General features: G+C 35.7%; 58 non-coding genes across 58 annotated transcripts; all 58 read right to left on the bottom strand.

The window, feature by feature from the left end:
• Positions 1-2: 2 nt before the first annotated feature.
• Positions 3-121, bottom strand: LOC145298693 (5S ribosomal RNA). The gene has a single exon (XR_013870965.1). It is a non-coding gene; the product is annotated as a 5S ribosomal RNA (ribosomal RNA).
• Positions 122-263: 142 nt separating this feature from the next.
• On the bottom strand, positions 264-382 carry LOC145298692 (5S ribosomal RNA). Its single transcript, XR_013870964.1, has one exon. It is a non-coding gene; the product is annotated as a 5S ribosomal RNA (ribosomal RNA).
• A 149-nt stretch (positions 383-531) lies between these two features.
• Positions 532-650, bottom strand: LOC145298691 (5S ribosomal RNA). The gene has a single exon (XR_013870963.1). It is a non-coding gene; the product is annotated as a 5S ribosomal RNA (ribosomal RNA).
• Positions 651-801: 151 nt separating this feature from the next.
• Positions 802-920, bottom strand: LOC145298690 (5S ribosomal RNA). Its single transcript, XR_013870962.1, has one exon. It is a non-coding gene; the product is annotated as a 5S ribosomal RNA (ribosomal RNA).
• Positions 921-1,071: 151 nt separating this feature from the next.
• Positions 1,072-1,190, bottom strand: LOC145298689 (5S ribosomal RNA). The gene has a single exon (XR_013870961.1). It is a non-coding gene; the product is annotated as a 5S ribosomal RNA (ribosomal RNA).
• A 150-nt stretch (positions 1,191-1,340) lies between these two features.
• Positions 1,341-1,459, bottom strand: LOC145300087 (5S ribosomal RNA). The gene has a single exon (XR_013872322.1). It is a non-coding gene; the product is annotated as a 5S ribosomal RNA (ribosomal RNA).
• A 151-nt stretch (positions 1,460-1,610) lies between these two features.
• Positions 1,611-1,729, bottom strand: LOC145298687 (5S ribosomal RNA). Its single transcript, XR_013870959.1, has one exon. It is a non-coding gene; the product is annotated as a 5S ribosomal RNA (ribosomal RNA).
• A 151-nt stretch (positions 1,730-1,880) lies between these two features.
• On the bottom strand, positions 1,881-1,999 carry LOC145298685 (5S ribosomal RNA). Its single transcript, XR_013870958.1, has one exon. It is a non-coding gene; the product is annotated as a 5S ribosomal RNA (ribosomal RNA).
• A 148-nt stretch (positions 2,000-2,147) lies between these two features.
• LOC145298684 (5S ribosomal RNA) lies at positions 2,148-2,266 on the bottom strand. Its single transcript, XR_013870957.1, has one exon. It is a non-coding gene; the product is annotated as a 5S ribosomal RNA (ribosomal RNA).
• Positions 2,267-2,417: 151 nt separating this feature from the next.
• On the bottom strand, positions 2,418-2,536 carry LOC145300336 (5S ribosomal RNA). The gene has a single exon (XR_013872564.1). It is a non-coding gene; the product is annotated as a 5S ribosomal RNA (ribosomal RNA).
• Positions 2,537-2,684: 148 nt separating this feature from the next.
• On the bottom strand, positions 2,685-2,803 carry LOC145298683 (5S ribosomal RNA). Its single transcript, XR_013870956.1, has one exon. It is a non-coding gene; the product is annotated as a 5S ribosomal RNA (ribosomal RNA).
• A 151-nt stretch (positions 2,804-2,954) lies between these two features.
• LOC145301057 (5S ribosomal RNA) lies at positions 2,955-3,074 on the bottom strand. The gene has a single exon (XR_013873258.1). It is a non-coding gene; the product is annotated as a 5S ribosomal RNA (ribosomal RNA).
• Positions 3,075-3,225: 151 nt separating this feature from the next.
• Positions 3,226-3,344, bottom strand: LOC145298682 (5S ribosomal RNA). Its single transcript, XR_013870955.1, has one exon. It is a non-coding gene; the product is annotated as a 5S ribosomal RNA (ribosomal RNA).
• A 151-nt stretch (positions 3,345-3,495) lies between these two features.
• LOC145301233 (5S ribosomal RNA) lies at positions 3,496-3,614 on the bottom strand. The gene has a single exon (XR_013873434.1). It is a non-coding gene; the product is annotated as a 5S ribosomal RNA (ribosomal RNA).
• A 149-nt stretch (positions 3,615-3,763) lies between these two features.
• LOC145300725 (5S ribosomal RNA) lies at positions 3,764-3,882 on the bottom strand. Its single transcript, XR_013872937.1, has one exon. It is a non-coding gene; the product is annotated as a 5S ribosomal RNA (ribosomal RNA).
• A 151-nt stretch (positions 3,883-4,033) lies between these two features.
• On the bottom strand, positions 4,034-4,152 carry LOC145298681 (5S ribosomal RNA). The gene has a single exon (XR_013870954.1). It is a non-coding gene; the product is annotated as a 5S ribosomal RNA (ribosomal RNA).
• Positions 4,153-4,302: 150 nt separating this feature from the next.
• Positions 4,303-4,421, bottom strand: LOC145300086 (5S ribosomal RNA). Its single transcript, XR_013872321.1, has one exon. It is a non-coding gene; the product is annotated as a 5S ribosomal RNA (ribosomal RNA).
• Positions 4,422-4,572: 151 nt separating this feature from the next.
• On the bottom strand, positions 4,573-4,691 carry LOC145300085 (5S ribosomal RNA). Its single transcript, XR_013872320.1, has one exon. It is a non-coding gene; the product is annotated as a 5S ribosomal RNA (ribosomal RNA).
• Positions 4,692-4,842: 151 nt separating this feature from the next.
• LOC145299587 (5S ribosomal RNA) lies at positions 4,843-4,961 on the bottom strand. The gene has a single exon (XR_013871839.1). It is a non-coding gene; the product is annotated as a 5S ribosomal RNA (ribosomal RNA).
• A 151-nt stretch (positions 4,962-5,112) lies between these two features.
• LOC145300636 (5S ribosomal RNA) lies at positions 5,113-5,231 on the bottom strand. The gene has a single exon (XR_013872850.1). It is a non-coding gene; the product is annotated as a 5S ribosomal RNA (ribosomal RNA).
• A 151-nt stretch (positions 5,232-5,382) lies between these two features.
• LOC145299607 (5S ribosomal RNA) lies at positions 5,383-5,501 on the bottom strand. Its single transcript, XR_013871858.1, has one exon. It is a non-coding gene; the product is annotated as a 5S ribosomal RNA (ribosomal RNA).
• A 142-nt stretch (positions 5,502-5,643) lies between these two features.
• On the bottom strand, positions 5,644-5,762 carry LOC145300361 (5S ribosomal RNA). The gene has a single exon (XR_013872587.1). It is a non-coding gene; the product is annotated as a 5S ribosomal RNA (ribosomal RNA).
• Positions 5,763-5,911: 149 nt separating this feature from the next.
• On the bottom strand, positions 5,912-6,030 carry LOC145298680 (5S ribosomal RNA). The gene has a single exon (XR_013870953.1). It is a non-coding gene; the product is annotated as a 5S ribosomal RNA (ribosomal RNA).
• Positions 6,031-6,181: 151 nt separating this feature from the next.
• LOC145300363 (5S ribosomal RNA) lies at positions 6,182-6,300 on the bottom strand. The gene has a single exon (XR_013872589.1). It is a non-coding gene; the product is annotated as a 5S ribosomal RNA (ribosomal RNA).
• Positions 6,301-6,451: 151 nt separating this feature from the next.
• Positions 6,452-6,570, bottom strand: LOC145298679 (5S ribosomal RNA). The gene has a single exon (XR_013870952.1). It is a non-coding gene; the product is annotated as a 5S ribosomal RNA (ribosomal RNA).
• A 152-nt stretch (positions 6,571-6,722) lies between these two features.
• On the bottom strand, positions 6,723-6,841 carry LOC145300084 (5S ribosomal RNA). The gene has a single exon (XR_013872319.1). It is a non-coding gene; the product is annotated as a 5S ribosomal RNA (ribosomal RNA).
• Positions 6,842-6,993: 152 nt separating this feature from the next.
• On the bottom strand, positions 6,994-7,112 carry LOC145298678 (5S ribosomal RNA). Its single transcript, XR_013870951.1, has one exon. It is a non-coding gene; the product is annotated as a 5S ribosomal RNA (ribosomal RNA).
• A 151-nt stretch (positions 7,113-7,263) lies between these two features.
• LOC145300061 (5S ribosomal RNA) lies at positions 7,264-7,382 on the bottom strand. Its single transcript, XR_013872298.1, has one exon. It is a non-coding gene; the product is annotated as a 5S ribosomal RNA (ribosomal RNA).
• Positions 7,383-7,530: 148 nt separating this feature from the next.
• Positions 7,531-7,649, bottom strand: LOC145298677 (5S ribosomal RNA). The gene has a single exon (XR_013870950.1). It is a non-coding gene; the product is annotated as a 5S ribosomal RNA (ribosomal RNA).
• A 151-nt stretch (positions 7,650-7,800) lies between these two features.
• Positions 7,801-7,919, bottom strand: LOC145298675 (5S ribosomal RNA). Its single transcript, XR_013870948.1, has one exon. It is a non-coding gene; the product is annotated as a 5S ribosomal RNA (ribosomal RNA).
• Positions 7,920-8,070: 151 nt separating this feature from the next.
• On the bottom strand, positions 8,071-8,189 carry LOC145300083 (5S ribosomal RNA). The gene has a single exon (XR_013872318.1). It is a non-coding gene; the product is annotated as a 5S ribosomal RNA (ribosomal RNA).
• A 151-nt stretch (positions 8,190-8,340) lies between these two features.
• On the bottom strand, positions 8,341-8,459 carry LOC145299901 (5S ribosomal RNA). The gene has a single exon (XR_013872143.1). It is a non-coding gene; the product is annotated as a 5S ribosomal RNA (ribosomal RNA).
• A 151-nt stretch (positions 8,460-8,610) lies between these two features.
• LOC145298674 (5S ribosomal RNA) lies at positions 8,611-8,729 on the bottom strand. Its single transcript, XR_013870947.1, has one exon. It is a non-coding gene; the product is annotated as a 5S ribosomal RNA (ribosomal RNA).
• A 152-nt stretch (positions 8,730-8,881) lies between these two features.
• LOC145300082 (5S ribosomal RNA) lies at positions 8,882-9,000 on the bottom strand. Its single transcript, XR_013872317.1, has one exon. It is a non-coding gene; the product is annotated as a 5S ribosomal RNA (ribosomal RNA).
• A 151-nt stretch (positions 9,001-9,151) lies between these two features.
• LOC145298673 (5S ribosomal RNA) lies at positions 9,152-9,270 on the bottom strand. The gene has a single exon (XR_013870946.1). It is a non-coding gene; the product is annotated as a 5S ribosomal RNA (ribosomal RNA).
• A 149-nt stretch (positions 9,271-9,419) lies between these two features.
• LOC145298672 (5S ribosomal RNA) lies at positions 9,420-9,538 on the bottom strand. Its single transcript, XR_013870945.1, has one exon. It is a non-coding gene; the product is annotated as a 5S ribosomal RNA (ribosomal RNA).
• A 151-nt stretch (positions 9,539-9,689) lies between these two features.
• On the bottom strand, positions 9,690-9,808 carry LOC145299896 (5S ribosomal RNA). The gene has a single exon (XR_013872138.1). It is a non-coding gene; the product is annotated as a 5S ribosomal RNA (ribosomal RNA).
• A 149-nt stretch (positions 9,809-9,957) lies between these two features.
• Positions 9,958-10,076, bottom strand: LOC145300911 (5S ribosomal RNA). The gene has a single exon (XR_013873119.1). It is a non-coding gene; the product is annotated as a 5S ribosomal RNA (ribosomal RNA).
• A 152-nt stretch (positions 10,077-10,228) lies between these two features.
• On the bottom strand, positions 10,229-10,347 carry LOC145298671 (5S ribosomal RNA). The gene has a single exon (XR_013870944.1). It is a non-coding gene; the product is annotated as a 5S ribosomal RNA (ribosomal RNA).
• A 152-nt stretch (positions 10,348-10,499) lies between these two features.
• On the bottom strand, positions 10,500-10,618 carry LOC145300060 (5S ribosomal RNA). The gene has a single exon (XR_013872297.1). It is a non-coding gene; the product is annotated as a 5S ribosomal RNA (ribosomal RNA).
• A 151-nt stretch (positions 10,619-10,769) lies between these two features.
• Positions 10,770-10,888, bottom strand: LOC145299668 (5S ribosomal RNA). Its single transcript, XR_013871918.1, has one exon. It is a non-coding gene; the product is annotated as a 5S ribosomal RNA (ribosomal RNA).
• A 151-nt stretch (positions 10,889-11,039) lies between these two features.
• On the bottom strand, positions 11,040-11,158 carry LOC145300730 (5S ribosomal RNA). Its single transcript, XR_013872942.1, has one exon. It is a non-coding gene; the product is annotated as a 5S ribosomal RNA (ribosomal RNA).
• A 151-nt stretch (positions 11,159-11,309) lies between these two features.
• On the bottom strand, positions 11,310-11,428 carry LOC145299485 (5S ribosomal RNA). The gene has a single exon (XR_013871740.1). It is a non-coding gene; the product is annotated as a 5S ribosomal RNA (ribosomal RNA).
• Positions 11,429-11,579: 151 nt separating this feature from the next.
• LOC145298669 (5S ribosomal RNA) lies at positions 11,580-11,698 on the bottom strand. Its single transcript, XR_013870943.1, has one exon. It is a non-coding gene; the product is annotated as a 5S ribosomal RNA (ribosomal RNA).
• Positions 11,699-11,850: 152 nt separating this feature from the next.
• On the bottom strand, positions 11,851-11,969 carry LOC145298668 (5S ribosomal RNA). The gene has a single exon (XR_013870942.1). It is a non-coding gene; the product is annotated as a 5S ribosomal RNA (ribosomal RNA).
• A 151-nt stretch (positions 11,970-12,120) lies between these two features.
• On the bottom strand, positions 12,121-12,239 carry LOC145300573 (5S ribosomal RNA). The gene has a single exon (XR_013872788.1). It is a non-coding gene; the product is annotated as a 5S ribosomal RNA (ribosomal RNA).
• Positions 12,240-12,390: 151 nt separating this feature from the next.
• On the bottom strand, positions 12,391-12,509 carry LOC145300172 (5S ribosomal RNA). Its single transcript, XR_013872407.1, has one exon. It is a non-coding gene; the product is annotated as a 5S ribosomal RNA (ribosomal RNA).
• A 152-nt stretch (positions 12,510-12,661) lies between these two features.
• Positions 12,662-12,780, bottom strand: LOC145299702 (5S ribosomal RNA). The gene has a single exon (XR_013871950.1). It is a non-coding gene; the product is annotated as a 5S ribosomal RNA (ribosomal RNA).
• A 151-nt stretch (positions 12,781-12,931) lies between these two features.
• LOC145298667 (5S ribosomal RNA) lies at positions 12,932-13,050 on the bottom strand. Its single transcript, XR_013870941.1, has one exon. It is a non-coding gene; the product is annotated as a 5S ribosomal RNA (ribosomal RNA).
• A 151-nt stretch (positions 13,051-13,201) lies between these two features.
• LOC145301208 (5S ribosomal RNA) lies at positions 13,202-13,320 on the bottom strand. The gene has a single exon (XR_013873409.1). It is a non-coding gene; the product is annotated as a 5S ribosomal RNA (ribosomal RNA).
• Positions 13,321-13,471: 151 nt separating this feature from the next.
• Positions 13,472-13,590, bottom strand: LOC145300123 (5S ribosomal RNA). The gene has a single exon (XR_013872359.1). It is a non-coding gene; the product is annotated as a 5S ribosomal RNA (ribosomal RNA).
• A 151-nt stretch (positions 13,591-13,741) lies between these two features.
• Positions 13,742-13,860, bottom strand: LOC145298666 (5S ribosomal RNA). Its single transcript, XR_013870940.1, has one exon. It is a non-coding gene; the product is annotated as a 5S ribosomal RNA (ribosomal RNA).
• Positions 13,861-14,011: 151 nt separating this feature from the next.
• Positions 14,012-14,130, bottom strand: LOC145300980 (5S ribosomal RNA). The gene has a single exon (XR_013873185.1). It is a non-coding gene; the product is annotated as a 5S ribosomal RNA (ribosomal RNA).
• A 151-nt stretch (positions 14,131-14,281) lies between these two features.
• LOC145299701 (5S ribosomal RNA) lies at positions 14,282-14,400 on the bottom strand. Its single transcript, XR_013871949.1, has one exon. It is a non-coding gene; the product is annotated as a 5S ribosomal RNA (ribosomal RNA).
• Positions 14,401-14,551: 151 nt separating this feature from the next.
• On the bottom strand, positions 14,552-14,670 carry LOC145300839 (5S ribosomal RNA). Its single transcript, XR_013873049.1, has one exon. It is a non-coding gene; the product is annotated as a 5S ribosomal RNA (ribosomal RNA).
• A 151-nt stretch (positions 14,671-14,821) lies between these two features.
• On the bottom strand, positions 14,822-14,940 carry LOC145300169 (5S ribosomal RNA). Its single transcript, XR_013872405.1, has one exon. It is a non-coding gene; the product is annotated as a 5S ribosomal RNA (ribosomal RNA).
• A 152-nt stretch (positions 14,941-15,092) lies between these two features.
• Positions 15,093-15,211, bottom strand: LOC145299700 (5S ribosomal RNA). The gene has a single exon (XR_013871948.1). It is a non-coding gene; the product is annotated as a 5S ribosomal RNA (ribosomal RNA).
• A 151-nt stretch (positions 15,212-15,362) lies between these two features.
• Positions 15,363-15,481, bottom strand: LOC145298665 (5S ribosomal RNA). Its single transcript, XR_013870939.1, has one exon. It is a non-coding gene; the product is annotated as a 5S ribosomal RNA (ribosomal RNA).
• Positions 15,482-15,548: the final 67 nt, after the last annotated feature.

The raw sequence follows: 15,548 nt of genomic DNA, 5'->3' as shown, positions 1-15,548 counted from the left end.
AATGCTTACAGCACCTGGTATTCCCAAGCGGTCACCCATCTAAGTACTGACCAGGCTCTACGTTGCTTAACTTCGGGGATCGGACGAGAACCGGTGTTTTCAACGTGATATGGCCGTAAGCGAAGACGTGCCATAATTTTAACTATTACATTTTTAATATTTATTTACCAAATCTGATAATGTAATGATATTTTGTTTTTTGTTTTTTTTATCTAATATTTTACATTAAAATCGAACGCATTTTTATGAAAATTCAGGGGAAATGCTTACAGCACCTGGTATTCCCAAGCGGTCACCCATCTAAGTACTGACCAGGCTCTACGTTGCTTAACTTCGGGGATCGGACGAGAACCGGTGTTTTCAACGTGATATGGCCGTAAGCCAAGGAGTGCGATAATTTTAACTATTACAATTCCAATATTTATTTACCAAATCTGATAATTTAATGATACTTTATTTGTTTTTTTAACCTAATATTTTACATTAAAATCGAACGCATTTTTATGAGTTTTTCCAAAAATTCAGGGGAAATGCTTACAGCACCTGGTATTCCCAAGCGGTCACCCATCTAAGTACTGACCAGGCTCTACGTTGCTTAACTTCGGGGATCGGACGAGAACCGGTGTTTTCAACGTGATATGGCCGTAAGCGAAGACGTGCCATAATTTTAACTATTACAATTTCAATATTTATTTACCAAATCTGATAATGTAATGATATTTTGTTTTTTGTTTTTTTATCTAATATTTTACATTAAAATCGAACGCATTTTTATGAGTTTTTCCAAAAATTCAGGGGAAATGCTTACAGCACCTGGTATTCCCAAGCGGTCACCCATCTAAGTACTGACCAGGCTCTACGTTGCTTAACTTCGGGGATCGGACGAGAACCGGTGTTTTCAACGTGATATGGCCGTAAGCGAGGAAGTGCGATAATTTTAACTATTACAATTTCAATATTTATTTACCAAATCTGATAATTTAATGATACTTTATTTGTTTTTTTTTTATCTAATATTTTACATTAAAATCGAACGCATTTTTATGAGTTTTTCCAAAAATTCAGGGGAAATGCTTACAGCACCTGGTATTCCCAAGCGGTCACCCATCTAAGTACTGACCAGGCTCTACGTTGCTTAACTTCGGGGATCGGACGAGAACCGGTGTTTTCAACGTGATATGGCCGTAAGCGAGGAAGTTCGATAATTTTAACTATTACAATTTCAATATTTATTTACCAAATCTGATAATTTAATGATACTTTATTTGTTTTTTTTTATCTAATATTTTACATTAAAATCGAACGCATTTTTATGAGTTTTTCCAAAAATTCAGGGGAAATGCTTACAGCACCTGGTATTCCCAAGCGGTCACCCATCTAAGTACTGACCAGGCTCTACGTTGCTTAACTTCGGGGATCGGACGAGAACCGGTGTTTTCAACGTGGTATGGCCGTAAGCGAAGACGTGCCATAATTTTAACTATTACAATTTCAATATTTATTTACCAAATCTGATAATGTAATGATATTTTGTTTTTTGTTTTTTTATCTAATATTTTACATTAAAATCGAACGTATTTTTATGAGTTTTTCCAAAAATTCAGGGGAAATGCTTACAGCACCTGGTATTCCCAAGCGGTCACCCATCTAAGTACTGACCAGGCTCTACGTTGCTTAACTTCGGGGATCGGACGAGAACCGGTGTTTTCAACGTGATATGGCCGTAAGCGAAGACGTGCCATAATTTTAACTATTACAATTTCAATATTTATTTACCAAATCTGATAATGTAATGATATTTTGTTTTTTGTTTTTTTATCTAATATTTTACATTAAAATCGAACGCATTTTTATGAGTTTTTCCAAAAATTCAGGGGAAATGCTTACAGCACCTGGTATTCCCAAGCGGTCACCCATCTAAGTACTGACCAGGCTCTACGTTGCTTAACTTCGGGGATCGGACGAGAACCGGTGTTTTCAACGTGATATGGCCGTAAGCGAAGACGTGCCATATTTTAACTATTACAATTTTAATATTTATTTACCAAATCTGATAATTTAATGATACTTTATTTGTTTTTTTTACCTAATATTTTACATTAAAATCGAACGCATTTTTATGAGTTTTTCCAAAAATTCAGGGGAAATGCTTACAGCACCTGGTATTCCCAAGCGGTCACCCATCTAAGTACTGACCAGGCTCTACGTTGCTTAACTTCGGGGATCGGACGAGAACCGGTGTTTTCAACGTGATATGGCCGTAAGCGAAGACGTGCCATAATTTTAACTATTACAATTTCAATATTTATTTACCAAATCTGATAATGTAATGATATTTTGTTTTTTGTTTTTTTATCTAATATTTTACATTAAAATCGAACGCATTTTTATGAGTTTTTCCAAAAAGTCAGGGGAAATGCTTACAGCACCTGGTATTCCCAAGCGGTCACCCATCTAAGTACTGACCAGGCTCTACGTTGCTTAACTTCGGGGATCGGACGAGAACCGGTGTTTTCAACGTGATATGGCCGTATACGAAGACGTGCCATATTTTAACTATTACAATTTTAATATTTATTTACCAAATCTGATAATTTAATGATACTTTATTTGTTTTTTTTACCTAATATTTTACATTAAAATCGAACGCATTTTTATGAGTTTTTCCAAAAATTCAGGGGAAATGCTTACAGCACCTGGTATTCCCAAGCGGTCACCCATCTAAGTACTGACCAGGCTCTACGTTGCTTAACTTCGGGGATCGGACGAGAACCGGTGTTTTCAACGTGATATGGCCGTAAGCGAAGACGTGCCATAATTTTAACTATTACAATTTCAATATTTATTTACCAAATCTGATAATGTAATGATATTTTGTTTTTTGTTTTTTTATCTAATATTTTACATTAAAATCGAACGCATTTTTATGAGTTTTTCCAAAAATTCAGGGGAAATGCTTACAGCACCTGGTATTCCCAAGCGGTCACCCATCTAAGTACTGACCAGGCTCTACGTTGCTTAACTTCGGGGGATCGGACGAGAACCGGTGTTTTCAACGTGGTATGGCCGTAAGCGAAGACGTGCCATAATTTTAACTATTACAATTTCAATATTTATTTACCAAATCTGATAATGTAATGATATTTTGTTTTTTGTTTTTTTATCTAATATTTTACATTAAAATCGAACGTATTTTTATGAGTTTTTCCAAAAATTCAGGGGAAATGCTTACAGCACCTGGTATTCCCAAGCGGTCACCCATCTAAGTACTGACCAGGCTCTACGTTGCTTAACTTCGGGGATCGGACGAGAACCGGTGTTTTCAACGTGATATGGCCGTAAGCGAAGACGTGCCATAATTTTAACTATTACAATTTCAATATTTATTTACCAAATCTGATAATGTAATGATATTTTGTTTTTTGTTTTTTTATCTAATATTTTACATTAAAATCGAACGCATTTTTATGAGTTTTTCCAAAAATTCAGGGGAAATGCTTACAGCACCTGGTATTCCCAAGCGGTCACTCATCTAAGTACTGACCAGGCTCTACGTTGCTTAACTTCGGGGATCGGACGAGAACAAGTGTTTTCAACGTGATATGGCCGTAAGCGAAGACGTGCCATATTTTAACTATTACAATTTTAATATTTATTTACCAAATCTGATAATTTAATGATACTTTATTTGTTTTTTTTTACCTAATATTTTACATTAAAATCGAACGCATTTTTATGAGTTTTTCCAAAAATTCAGGGGAAATGCTTACAGCACCTGGTATTCCCAAGCGGTCACCCATCTAAGTACTGACCAGGCTCTACGTAGCTTAACATCGGGGATCGGACGAGAACCGGTGTTTTCAACGTGATATGGCCGTAAGCGAAGACGTGCCATAATTTTAACTATTACAATTTCAATATTTATTTACCAAATCTGATAATGTAATGATATTTTGTTTTTTGTTTTTTTATCTAATATTTTACATTAAAATCGAACGCATTTTTATGAGTTTTTCCAAAAATTCAGGGGAAATGCTTACAGCACCTGGTATTCCCAAGCGGTCACCCATCTAAGTACTGACCAGGCTCTACGTTGCTTAACTTCGGGGATCGGACGAGAACCGGTGTTTTCAACGTGATATGGCCGTAAGCGAGGAAGTGCGATAATTTTAACTATTACAATTTCAATATTTATTTACCAAATCTGATAATTTAATGATACTTTATTTGTTTTTTTTTATCTAATATTTTACATTAAAATCGAACGCATTTTTATGAGTTTTTCCAAAAATTCAGGGGAAATGCTTACAGCACCTGGTATTCCCAAGCGGTCACCCATCTAAGTACTGACCAGGCTCTACGTTGCTTAACTTCGGGGATCGGACGAGAACCGGTGTTTTCAACGTGGTATGGCCGTAAGCGAAGACGTGCCATAATTTTAACTATTACAATTTCAATATTTATTTACCAAATCTGATAATGTAATGATATTTTGTTTTTTGTTTTTTTATCTAATATTTTACATTAAAATCGAACGCATTTTTATGAGTTTTTCCAAAAATTCAGGGGAAATGCTTACAGCACCTGGTATTCCCAAGCGGTCACCCATCTAAGTACTGACCAGGCTCTACGTTGCTTAACTTCGGGGATCGGACGAGAACCGGTGTTTTCAACGTGGTATGGCCGTAAGCGAAGACGTGCCATAATTTTAACTATTACAATTTCAATATTTATTTACCAAATCTGATAATGTAATGATATTTTGTTTTTTGTTTTTTTATCTAATATTTTACATTAAAATCGAACGCATTTTTATGAGTTTTTCCAAAAATTCAGGGGAAATGCTTACAGCACCTGGTATTCCCAAGCGGTAACCCATCTAAGTACTGACCAGGCTCTACGTTGCTTAACTTCGGGGATCGGACGAGAACCGGTGTTTTCAACGTGATATGGCCGTAAGCGAAGACGTGCCATAATTTTAACTATTACAATTTCAATATTTATTTACCAAATCTGATAATGTAATGATATTTTGTTTTTTGTTTTTTTATCTAATATTTTACATTAAAATCGAACGCATTTTTATGAGTTTTTCCAAAAATTCAGGGGAAATGCTTACAGCACCTGGTATTCCCAAGCGGTCACCCATCTAAGTAGTGACCAGGCTCTACGTTGCTTAACTTCGGGGATCGGACGAGAACCGGTGTTTTCAACGGGATATGGCCGTAAGCGAAGACGTGCCATAATTTTAACTATTACAATTTCAATATTTATTTACCAAATCTGATAATGTAATGATATTTTGTTTTTTGTTTTTTTACCTAATATTTTACATTAAAATCGAACGCATTTTTATGAGTTTTTCCAAAAATTCAGGGGAAATGCTTACAGCACCTGGTATTCCCAAGCGGTCACCCATCTAAGTACTGACCAGGCTCTACGTTGCTTAACTTCGGGGATCGGACGAGAACCGGTGTTTTCAACGTGATATTGCCGTAAGCGAAGACGTGCCATAATTTTAACTATTACATTTTTAATATTTATTTACCAAATCTGATAATGTAATGATATTTTGTTTTTTGTTTTTTTTATCTAATATTTTACATTAAAATCGAACGCATTTTTATGAAAATTCAGGGGAAATGCTTACAGCACCTGGTATTCCCAAGCGGTCACCCATCTAAGTACTGACCAGGCTCTACGTTGCTTAACTTCGGGGATCGGACGAGAACCGGTGTTTTCAACGTGATATGGCAATAAGCCAAGAAGTGCGATAATTTTAACTATTACAATTCCAATATTTATTTACCAAATCTGATAATTTAATGATACTTTATTTGTTTTTTTTACCTAATATTTTACATTAAAATCGAACGCATTTTTATGAGTTTTTCCAAAAATTCAGGGGAAATGCTTACAGCACCTGGTATTCCCAAGCGGTCACCCATCTAAGTACTGACCAGGCTCTACGTTGCTTAACTTCGGGGATCGGACGAGAACCGGTGTTTTCAACGTGATATGGCCGTAAGCGAAGACGTGCCATAATTTTAACTATTACAATTTCAATATTTATTTACCAAATCTGATAATGTAATGATATTTTGTTTTTTGTTTTTTTATCTAATATTTTACATTAAAATCGAACGCATTTTTATGAGTTTTTCCAAAAATTCAGGGGAAATGCTTACAGCACCTGGTATTCCCAAGCGGTCACCCATCTAAGTACTGACCAGGCTCTACGTTGCTTAACTTCGGGGATCGGACGAGAACAGGTGTTTTCAACGTGATATGGCCGTAAGCGAGGAAGTGCGATAATTTTAACTATTACAATTTCAATATTTATTTACCAAATCTGATAATTTAATGATACTTTATTTGTTTTTTTTTTATCTAATATTTTACATTAAAATCGAACGCATTTTTATGAGTTTTTCCAAAAATTCAGGGGAAATGCTTACAGCACCTGGTATTCCCAAGCGGTCACCCATCTAAGTACTGACCAGGCTCTACGTTGCTTAACTTCGGGGATCGGACGAGAACCGGTGTTTTCAACGTGATATGGCCGTAAGCGAAGACGTGCCATAATTTTAACTATTACAATTCCAATATTTATTTTCCAAATCTGATAATGTAATGATATTTTGTTTTTTGTTTTTGTTATCTAATATTTTACATTAAAATCGAACGCATTTTTATGAGTTTTTCCAAAAATTCAGGGGAAATGCTTACAGCACCTGGTATTCCCAAGCGGTCACCCATCTAAGTACTGACCAGGCTCTACGTTGCTTAACTTCGGGGATCGGACGAGAACCGGTGTTTTCAACGTGGTATGGCCGTAAGCGAAGACGTGCCATAATTTTAACTATTACAATTTCAATATTTATTTACCAAATCTGATAATGTAATGATATTTTGTTTTTTGGTTTTTTTATCTAATATTTTACATTAAAATCGAACGTATTTTTATGAGTTTTTCCAAAAATTCAGGGGAAATGCTTACAGCACCTGGTATTCCCAAGCGGTCACCCATCTAAGTACTGACCAGGCTCTACGTTGCTTAACTTCGGGGATCGGACGAGAACCGGTGTTTTCAACGTGATATGGCCGTAAGCGAAGACGTGCCATAATTTTAACTATTACAATTTCAATATTTATTTACCAAATCTGATAATGTAATGATATTTTGTTTTTTGTTTTTTTATCTAATATTTTACATTAAAATCGAACGCATTTTTATGAGTTTTTCCAAAAATTCAGGGGAAATGCTTACAGCACCTGGTATTCCCAAGCGGTCACCCATCTAAGTACTGACCAGGCTCTACGTTGCTTACCTTCGGGGATCGGACGAGAACCGGTGTTTTCAACGTGATATGGCCGTAAGCGAAGACGTGCCATATTTTAACTATTACAATTTTAATATTTATTTACCAAATCTGATAATTTAATGATACTTTATTTGTTTTTTTTACCTAATATTTTACATTAAAATCGAACGCATTTTTATGAGTTTTTCCAAAAATTCAGGGGAAATGCTTACAGCACCTGGTATTCCCAAGCGGTCACCCATCTAAGTACTGACCAGGCTCTACGTTGCTTAACTTCGGGGATCGGACGAGAACCGGTGTTTTCAACGTGATATGGCCGTAAGCGAAGACGTGCCATAATTTTAACTATTACAATTTCAATATTTATTTACCAAATCTGATAATGTAATGATATTTTGTTTTTTGTTTTTTTATCTAATATTTTACATTAAAATCGAACGCATTTTTATGAGTTTTTCCAAAAATTCAGGGGAAATGCTTACAGCACCTGGTATTCCCAAGCGGTCACCCATCTAAGTACTGACCAGGCTCTACGTTGCTTAACTTCGGGGATCGGACGAGAACCGGTGTTTTCAACGTGATATGGCCGTAAGCGAGGAAGTGCGATAATTTTAACTATTACAATTTCAATATTTATTTACCAAATCTGATAATTTAATGATACTTTATTTGTTTTTTTTTAATCTAATATTTTACATTAAAATCGAACGCATTTTTATGAGTTTTTCCAAAAATTCAGGGGAAATGCTTACAGCACCTGGTATTCCCAAGCGGTCACCCATCTAAGTACTGACCAGGCTCTACGTTGCTTAACTTCGGGGATCGGACGAGAACCGGTGTTTTCAACGTGGTATGGCCGTAAGCGAAGACGTGCCATAATTTTAACTATTACAATTTCAATATTTATTTACCAAATCTGATAATGTAATGATATTTTGTTTTTTGTTTTTTTATCTAATATTTTACATTAAAATCGAACGCATTTTTATGAGTTTTTCCAAAAATTCAGGGGAAATGCTTACAGCACCTGGTATTCCCAAGCGGTCACCCATCTAAGTACTGACCAGGCTCTACGTTGCTTAACTTCGGGGATCGGACGAGAACTGGTGTTTTCAACGTGATATGGCCGTAAGCGAAGACGTGCCATAATTTTAACTATTACAATTTCAATATTTATTTACCAAATCTGATAATGTAATGATATTTTGTTTTTTGTTTTTTTATCTAATATTTTACATTAAAATCGAACGCATTTTTATGAGTTTTTCCAAAAAGTCAGGGGAAATGCTTACAGCACCTGGTATTCCCAAGCGGTCACCCATCTAAGTACTGACCAGGCTCTACGTTGCTTAACTTCGGGGATCGGACGAGAACCGGTGTTTTCAACGTGATATGGCCGTAAGCGAAGACGTGCCATAATTTTAACTATTACAATTTCAATATTTATTTACCAAATCTGATAATGTCATGATATTTTGTTTTTTGTTTTTGTTATCTAATATTTTACATTAAAATCGAACGCATTTTTATGAGTTTTTCCAAAAATTCAGGAGAAATGCTTACAGCACCTGGTATTCCCAAGCGGTCACCCATCTAAGTACTGACCAGGCTCTACGTTGCTTAACTTCGGGGATCGGACGAGAACCGGTGTTTTCAACGTGGTATGGCCGTAAGCGAAGACGTGCAATAATTTTAACTATTACAATTTCAATATTTATTTACCAAATCTGATAATGTAATGATATTTTGTTTTTTGTTTTTTTATCTAATATTTTACATTAAAATCGAACGTATTTTTATGAGTTTTTCCAAAAATTCAGGGGAAATGCTTACAGCACCTGGTATTCCCAAGCGGTCACCCATCTAAGTACTGACCAGGCTCTACGTTGCTTAACTTCGGGGATCGGACGAGAACCGGTGTTTTCAACGTGATATGGCCGTAAGCGAAGACGTGCCATAATTTTACCTATTACAATTTTAATATTTATTTACCAAATCTGATAATTTAATGATACTTTATTTGTTTTTTTTACCTAATATTTTACATTAAAATCGAACGCATTTTTATGAGTTTTTCCAAAAATTCAGGGGAAATGCTTACAGCACCTGGTATTCCCAAGCGGTCACCCATCTAAGTACTGACCAGGCTCTACGTTGCTTAACTTCGGGGATCGGACGAGAACCGGTGTTTTCAACGTGATATGGCCGTAAGCGAAGACGTGCCATAATTTTAACTATTACAATTTCAATATTTATTTACCAAATCTGATAATGTAATGATATTTTGTCTTTTGTTTTTTTATCTAATATTTTACATTAAAATCGAACGCATTTTTATGAGTTTTTCCAAAAATTCAGGGGAAATGCTTACAGCACCTGGTATTCCCAAGCGGTCACCCATCTAAGTACTGACCAGGCTCTACGTTGCTTAACTTCGGGGATCGGACGAGTACCGGTGTTTTCAACGTGATATGGCCGTAAGCGAAGACGTGCCATAATTTTAACTATTACAATTTTAATATTTATTTACCAAATCTGATAATTTAATGATACTATATTTGTTTTTTTTACCTAATATTTTACATTAAAATCGAACGCATTTTTATGAGTTTTTCCAAAAATTCAGGGGAAATGCTTACAGCACCTGGTATTCCCAAGCGGTCACCCATCTAAGTACTGACCAGGCTCTACGTTGCTTAATCTCGGGGATCGGACGAGAACCGGTGTTTTCAACGTGATATGGCCGTAAGCGAAGACGTGCCATAATTTTACCTATTACAATTTCAATATTTATTTACCAAATCTGATAATGTAATGATATTTTGTTTTTTGTTTTTTTTACCAAATATTTTACATTAAAATCGAACGCATTTTTATGAGTTTTTCCAAAAAGTCAGGGGAAATGCTTACAGCACCTGGTATTCCCAAGCGGTCACCCATCTAAGTACTGACCAGGCTCTACGTTGCTTAACTTCGGGGATCGGACGAGAACCGGTGTTTTCAACGTGATATGGCCGTAAGCGAAGACGTGCCATAATTTTAACTATTACATTTTCAATATTTATTTACCAAATCTGATAATGTAATGATATTTTGTTTTTTGTTTTTTTTATCTAATATTTTACATTAAAATCGAACGCATTTTTATGAGTTTTTCCAAAAATTCAGGGGAAATGCTTACAGCACCTGGTATTCCCAAGCGGTCACCCATCTAAGTACTGACCAGGCTCTACGTTGCTTACCTTCGGGGATCGGACGAGAACCGGTGTTTTCAACGTGATATGGCCGTAAGCGAAGACGTGCCATAATTTTAACTATTACAATTTCAATATTTATTTACCAAATCTTATAATGTAAGTATATTTTGTTTTTTGTTTTTTTATCTAATATTTTACATTAAAATCGAACGCATTTTTATGAGTTTTTCCAAAAATTCAGGGGAAATGCTTACAGCACCTGGTATTCCCAAGCGGACACCCATCTAAGTACTGACCAGGCTCTACGTTGCTTAACTTCGGGGATCGGACGAGAACCGGTGTTTTCAACGTGATATGGCCGTAAGCGAAGACGTGCCATAATTTTAACTATTACAATTTCAATATTTATTTACCAAATCTGATAATGTAATGATATTTTGTTTTTTGTTTTTTTATCTAATATTTTACATTAAAATCGAACGCATTTTTATGAGTTTTTCCAAAAATTCAGGGGAAATGCTTACAGCACCTGGTATTCCCAAGCGATCACCCATCTAAGTACTGACCAGGCTCTACGTTGCTTACCTTCGGGGATCGGACGAGAACCGGTGTTTTCAACGTGATATGGCCGTAAGCGAAGACGTGCCATAATTTTAACTATTACAATTTCAATATTTATTTACCAAATCTGATAATGTAATGATATTTTGTTTTTTGTTTTTTTATCTAATATTTTACATTAAAATCGAACGCATTTTTATGAGTTTTTCCAAAAATTCAGGGGAAATGCTTACAGCACCTGGTATTCCCAAGCGGTCACCCATCTAAGTACTGACCAGGCTCTACGTTGCTTAACTTCGGGGATCGGACGAGAACCGGTGTTTTCAACGTGATATGGCCGTAAACGAAGACGTGCCATAATTTTAACTATTACAATTTCAATATTTATTTACCAAATCTGATAATGTAATGATATTTTGTTTTTTGTTTTTTTATCTAATATTTTACATTAAAATCGAACGCATTTTTATGAGTTTTTCCAAAAATTCAGGGGAAATGCTTACAGCACCTGGTATTCCCAAGCGGTCACCCATCTAAGTACTGACCAGGCTCTACGTTGCTTAACTTCGGGGATCGGACGAGAACCGGTGTTTTCAACGTGATATGGCCGTAAGCGAAGACGTGCCATAATTTTACCTATTACAATTTCAATATTTATTTACCAAATCTGATAATGTAATGATATTTTGTTTTTTGTTTTTTTTCCCTAATATTTTACATTAAAATCGAACGCATTTTTATGAGTTTCTCCAAAAATTCAGGGGAAATGCTTACAGCACCTGGTATTCCCAAGCGGTCACCCATCTAAGTACTGACCAGGCTCTACGTTGCTTAACTTCGGGGATCGGACGAGAACCGGTGTTTTCAACGTGATATGGCCGTAAGCGAAGACGTGCCATAATTTTAACTATTACAATTTCAATATTTATTTACCAAATCTGATAATGTAATGATATTTTGTTTTTTGTTTTTTTATCTAATATTTTACATTAAAATCGAACGCATTTTTATGAGTTTTTCCAAAAATTCAGGGGAAATGCTTACAGCACCTGGTATTCCCAAGCGGTCACCCATATAAGTACTGACCAGGCTCTACGTTGCTTAACTTCGGGGATCGGACGAGAACCGGTGTTTTCAACGTGATACGGCCGTAAGCGAAGACGTGCCATAATTTTAACTATTACAATTTCAATATTTATTTACCAAATCTGATAATGTAATGATATTTTGTTTTTTGTTTTTTTATCTAATATTTTACATTAAAATCGAACGCATTTTTATGAGTTTTTCCAAAAATTCAGGGGAAATGCTTACAGCACCTGGTATTCCCAAGCGGTCACCCATCTATGTACTGACCAGGCTCTACGTTGCTTAACTTCGGGGATCGGACGAGAACCGGTGTTTTCAACGTGATATGGCCGTAAGCGAAGACGTGCCATAATTTTAACTATTACAATTTCAATATTTATTTTCCAAATCTGATAATGTAATGATATTTTGTTTTTTGGTTTTTTTATCTAATATTTTACATTAAAACCGGACGCATTTTTATGAGTTTTTCCAAAAATTCAGGGGAAATGCTTACAGCACCTGGTATTCCCAAGCGGTCACCCATCTAAGTACTGACCAGGCTCTACGTTGCTTGACTTCGGGGATCGGACGAGAACCGGTGTTTTCAACGTGATATGGCCGTAAGCGAAGACGTGCCATAATTTTAACTATAACAATTTCAATATTTATTTACCAAATCTGATAATGTAATGATATTTTGTTTTTTGTTTTTTTATCTAATATTTTACATTAAAATCGAACGCATTTTCATGAGTTTTTCCAAAAATTCAGGGGAAATGCTTACAGCACCTGGTATTCCCAAGCGGTCACCCATCTAAGTACTGACCAGGCTCTACGTTGCTTAACTTCGGGGATCGGACGAGAACCGGTGTTTTCAACGTGATATGGCCGTAAGCGAAGACGTGCCATAATTTTAACTATTACAATTTCAATATTTATTTACCAAATCTTATAATGTAAGTATATTTTGTTTTTTGTTTTTTTATCTAATATTTTACATTAAAATCGAACGCATTTTTATGAGTTTTTCCAAAAATTCAGGGGAAATGCTTACAGCACCTGGTATTCCCAAGCGGTCACCCATCTAAGTACTGACTCGGCTCTACGTTGCTTAACTTAAGGGATCGGACGAGAACCGGTGTTTTCAACGTGATATGGCCGTAAGCGAAGACGTGCCATAATTTTAACTATTACAATTTCAATATTTATTTTCCAAATCTGATAATGTAATGATATTTTGTTTTTTGTTTTTTTATCTAATATTTTACATTAAAATCGAACGCATTTTTATGAGTTTTTCCAAAAATTCAGGGGAAATGCTTACAGCACCTGGTATTCCCTAGCGGTCACCCATCTAAGTACTGACCAGGCTCTACGTTGCTTAACTTCGGGGATCGGACGAGAACCGGTGTTTTCAACGTGATATGGCCGTAAACGAAGACGTGCCATAATTTTAACTATTACAATTTCAATATTTATTTACCAAATCTGATAATGTAATGATATTTTGTTTTTTGTTTTTTTATCTAATATTTTACATTAAAATCGAACGCATTTTTATGAGTTTTTCCAAAAATTCAGGGGAAATGCTTACAGCACCTGGTATTCCCAAGCGGTCACCCATCTAAGTACTGACCAGGCTCTACGTTGCTTAACTTCGGGGATCGGACGAGAACCGGTGTTTTCAACGTGATATGGCCGTAAGCGAAGACGTGCCATAATTTTACCTATTACAATTTCAATATTTATTTACCAAATCTGATAATGTAATGATATTTTGTTTTTTGTTTTTTTACCTAATATTTTACATTAAAATCGAACGCATTTTTATGAGTTTTTCCAAAAATTCAGGGGAAATGCTTACAGAACCTGGTATTCCCAAGCGGTCACCCATCTATGTACTGACCAGGCTCTACGTTGCTTAACTTCGGGGATCGGACGAGAACCGGTGTTTTCAACGTGATATGGCCGTAAGCGAAGACGTGCCATAATTTTAACTATTACAATTTCAATATTTATTTTCCAAATCTGATAATGTAATGATATTTTGTTTTTTGTTTTTTTATCTAATATTTTACATTAAAACCGGACGCATTTTTATGAGTTTTTCCAAAAATTCAGGGGAAATGCTTACAGCACCTGGTATTCCCAAGCGGTCACCCATCTAAGTACTGACCAGGCTCTACGTTGCTTGACTTCGGGGATCGGACGAGAACCGGTGTTTTCAACGTGATATGGCCGTAAGCGAAGACGTGCCATAATTTTAACTATTACAATTTCAATATTTATTTACCAAATCTTATAATGTAAGTATATTTTGTTTTTTGTTTTTTTATCTAATATTTTACATTAAAATCGAACGCATTTTTATGAGTTTTTCCAAAAATTCAGGGGAAATGCTTACAGCACCTGGTATTCCCAAGCGGTCACCCATCTAAGTACTGACCAGGCTCTACGTTGCTTAACTTAAGGGATCGGACGAGAACCGGTGTTTTCAACGTGATATGGCCGTAAGCGAAGACGTGCCATAATTTTAACTATTACAATTTCAATATTTATTTTCCAAATCTGATAATGTAATGATATTTTGTTTTTTGTTTTTTTATCTAATATTTTACATTAAAATCGAACGCATTTTTATGAGTTTTTCCAAAAATTCAGGGGAAATGCTTACAGCACCTGGTATTCCCAAGCGGTCACCCATCTATGTACTGACCAGGCTCTACGTTGCTTAACTTCGGGGATCGGACGAGAACCGGTGTTTTCAACGTGATATGGCCGTAAGCGAAGACGTGCCATAATTTTAACTATTACAATTTCAATATTTATTTTCCAAATCTGATAATGTAATGATATTTTGTTTTTTGGTTTTTTTATCTAATATTTTACATTAAAACCGGACGCATTTTTATGAGTTTTTCCAAAAATTCAGGGGAAATGCTTACAGCACCTGGTATTCCCAAGCGGTCACCCATCTAAGTACTGACCAGGCTCTACGTTGCTTGACTTCGGGGATCGGACGAGAACCGGTGTTTTCAACGTGATATGGCCGTAAGCGAAGACGTGCCATAATTTTAACTATAACAATTTCAATATTTATTTACCAAATCTGATAATGTAATGATATTTTGTTTTTTGTTTTTTTATCTAATATTTTACATTAAAATCGAACGCATTTTTATGAGTTTTTCCAAAAATTCAGGGGAAATGCTTACAGCACCTGGTATTCCCAAGCGGTCACCCATCTAAGTACTGACCAGGCTCTACGTTGCTTAACTTCGGGGATCGGACGAGAACCGGTGTTTTCAACGTGATATGGCCGTAAGCGAAGACGTGCCATAATTTTAACTATTACAATTTCAATATTTATTTACCAAATCTTATAATGTAAGTA

Source organism: Euprymna scolopes, chromosome 18, assembly GCF_053919585.1.
Source record: "Euprymna scolopes isolate OS-2025 chromosome 18, ASM5391958v1, whole genome shotgun sequence".
Taxonomy (NCBI): Eukaryota; Metazoa; Mollusca; class Cephalopoda; order Sepiida; family Sepiolidae; genus Euprymna; species Euprymna scolopes.
The sequence above is the reverse complement of the archived record's forward strand: the minus strand, read 5'-3'. Positions and strand labels throughout refer to the sequence as shown.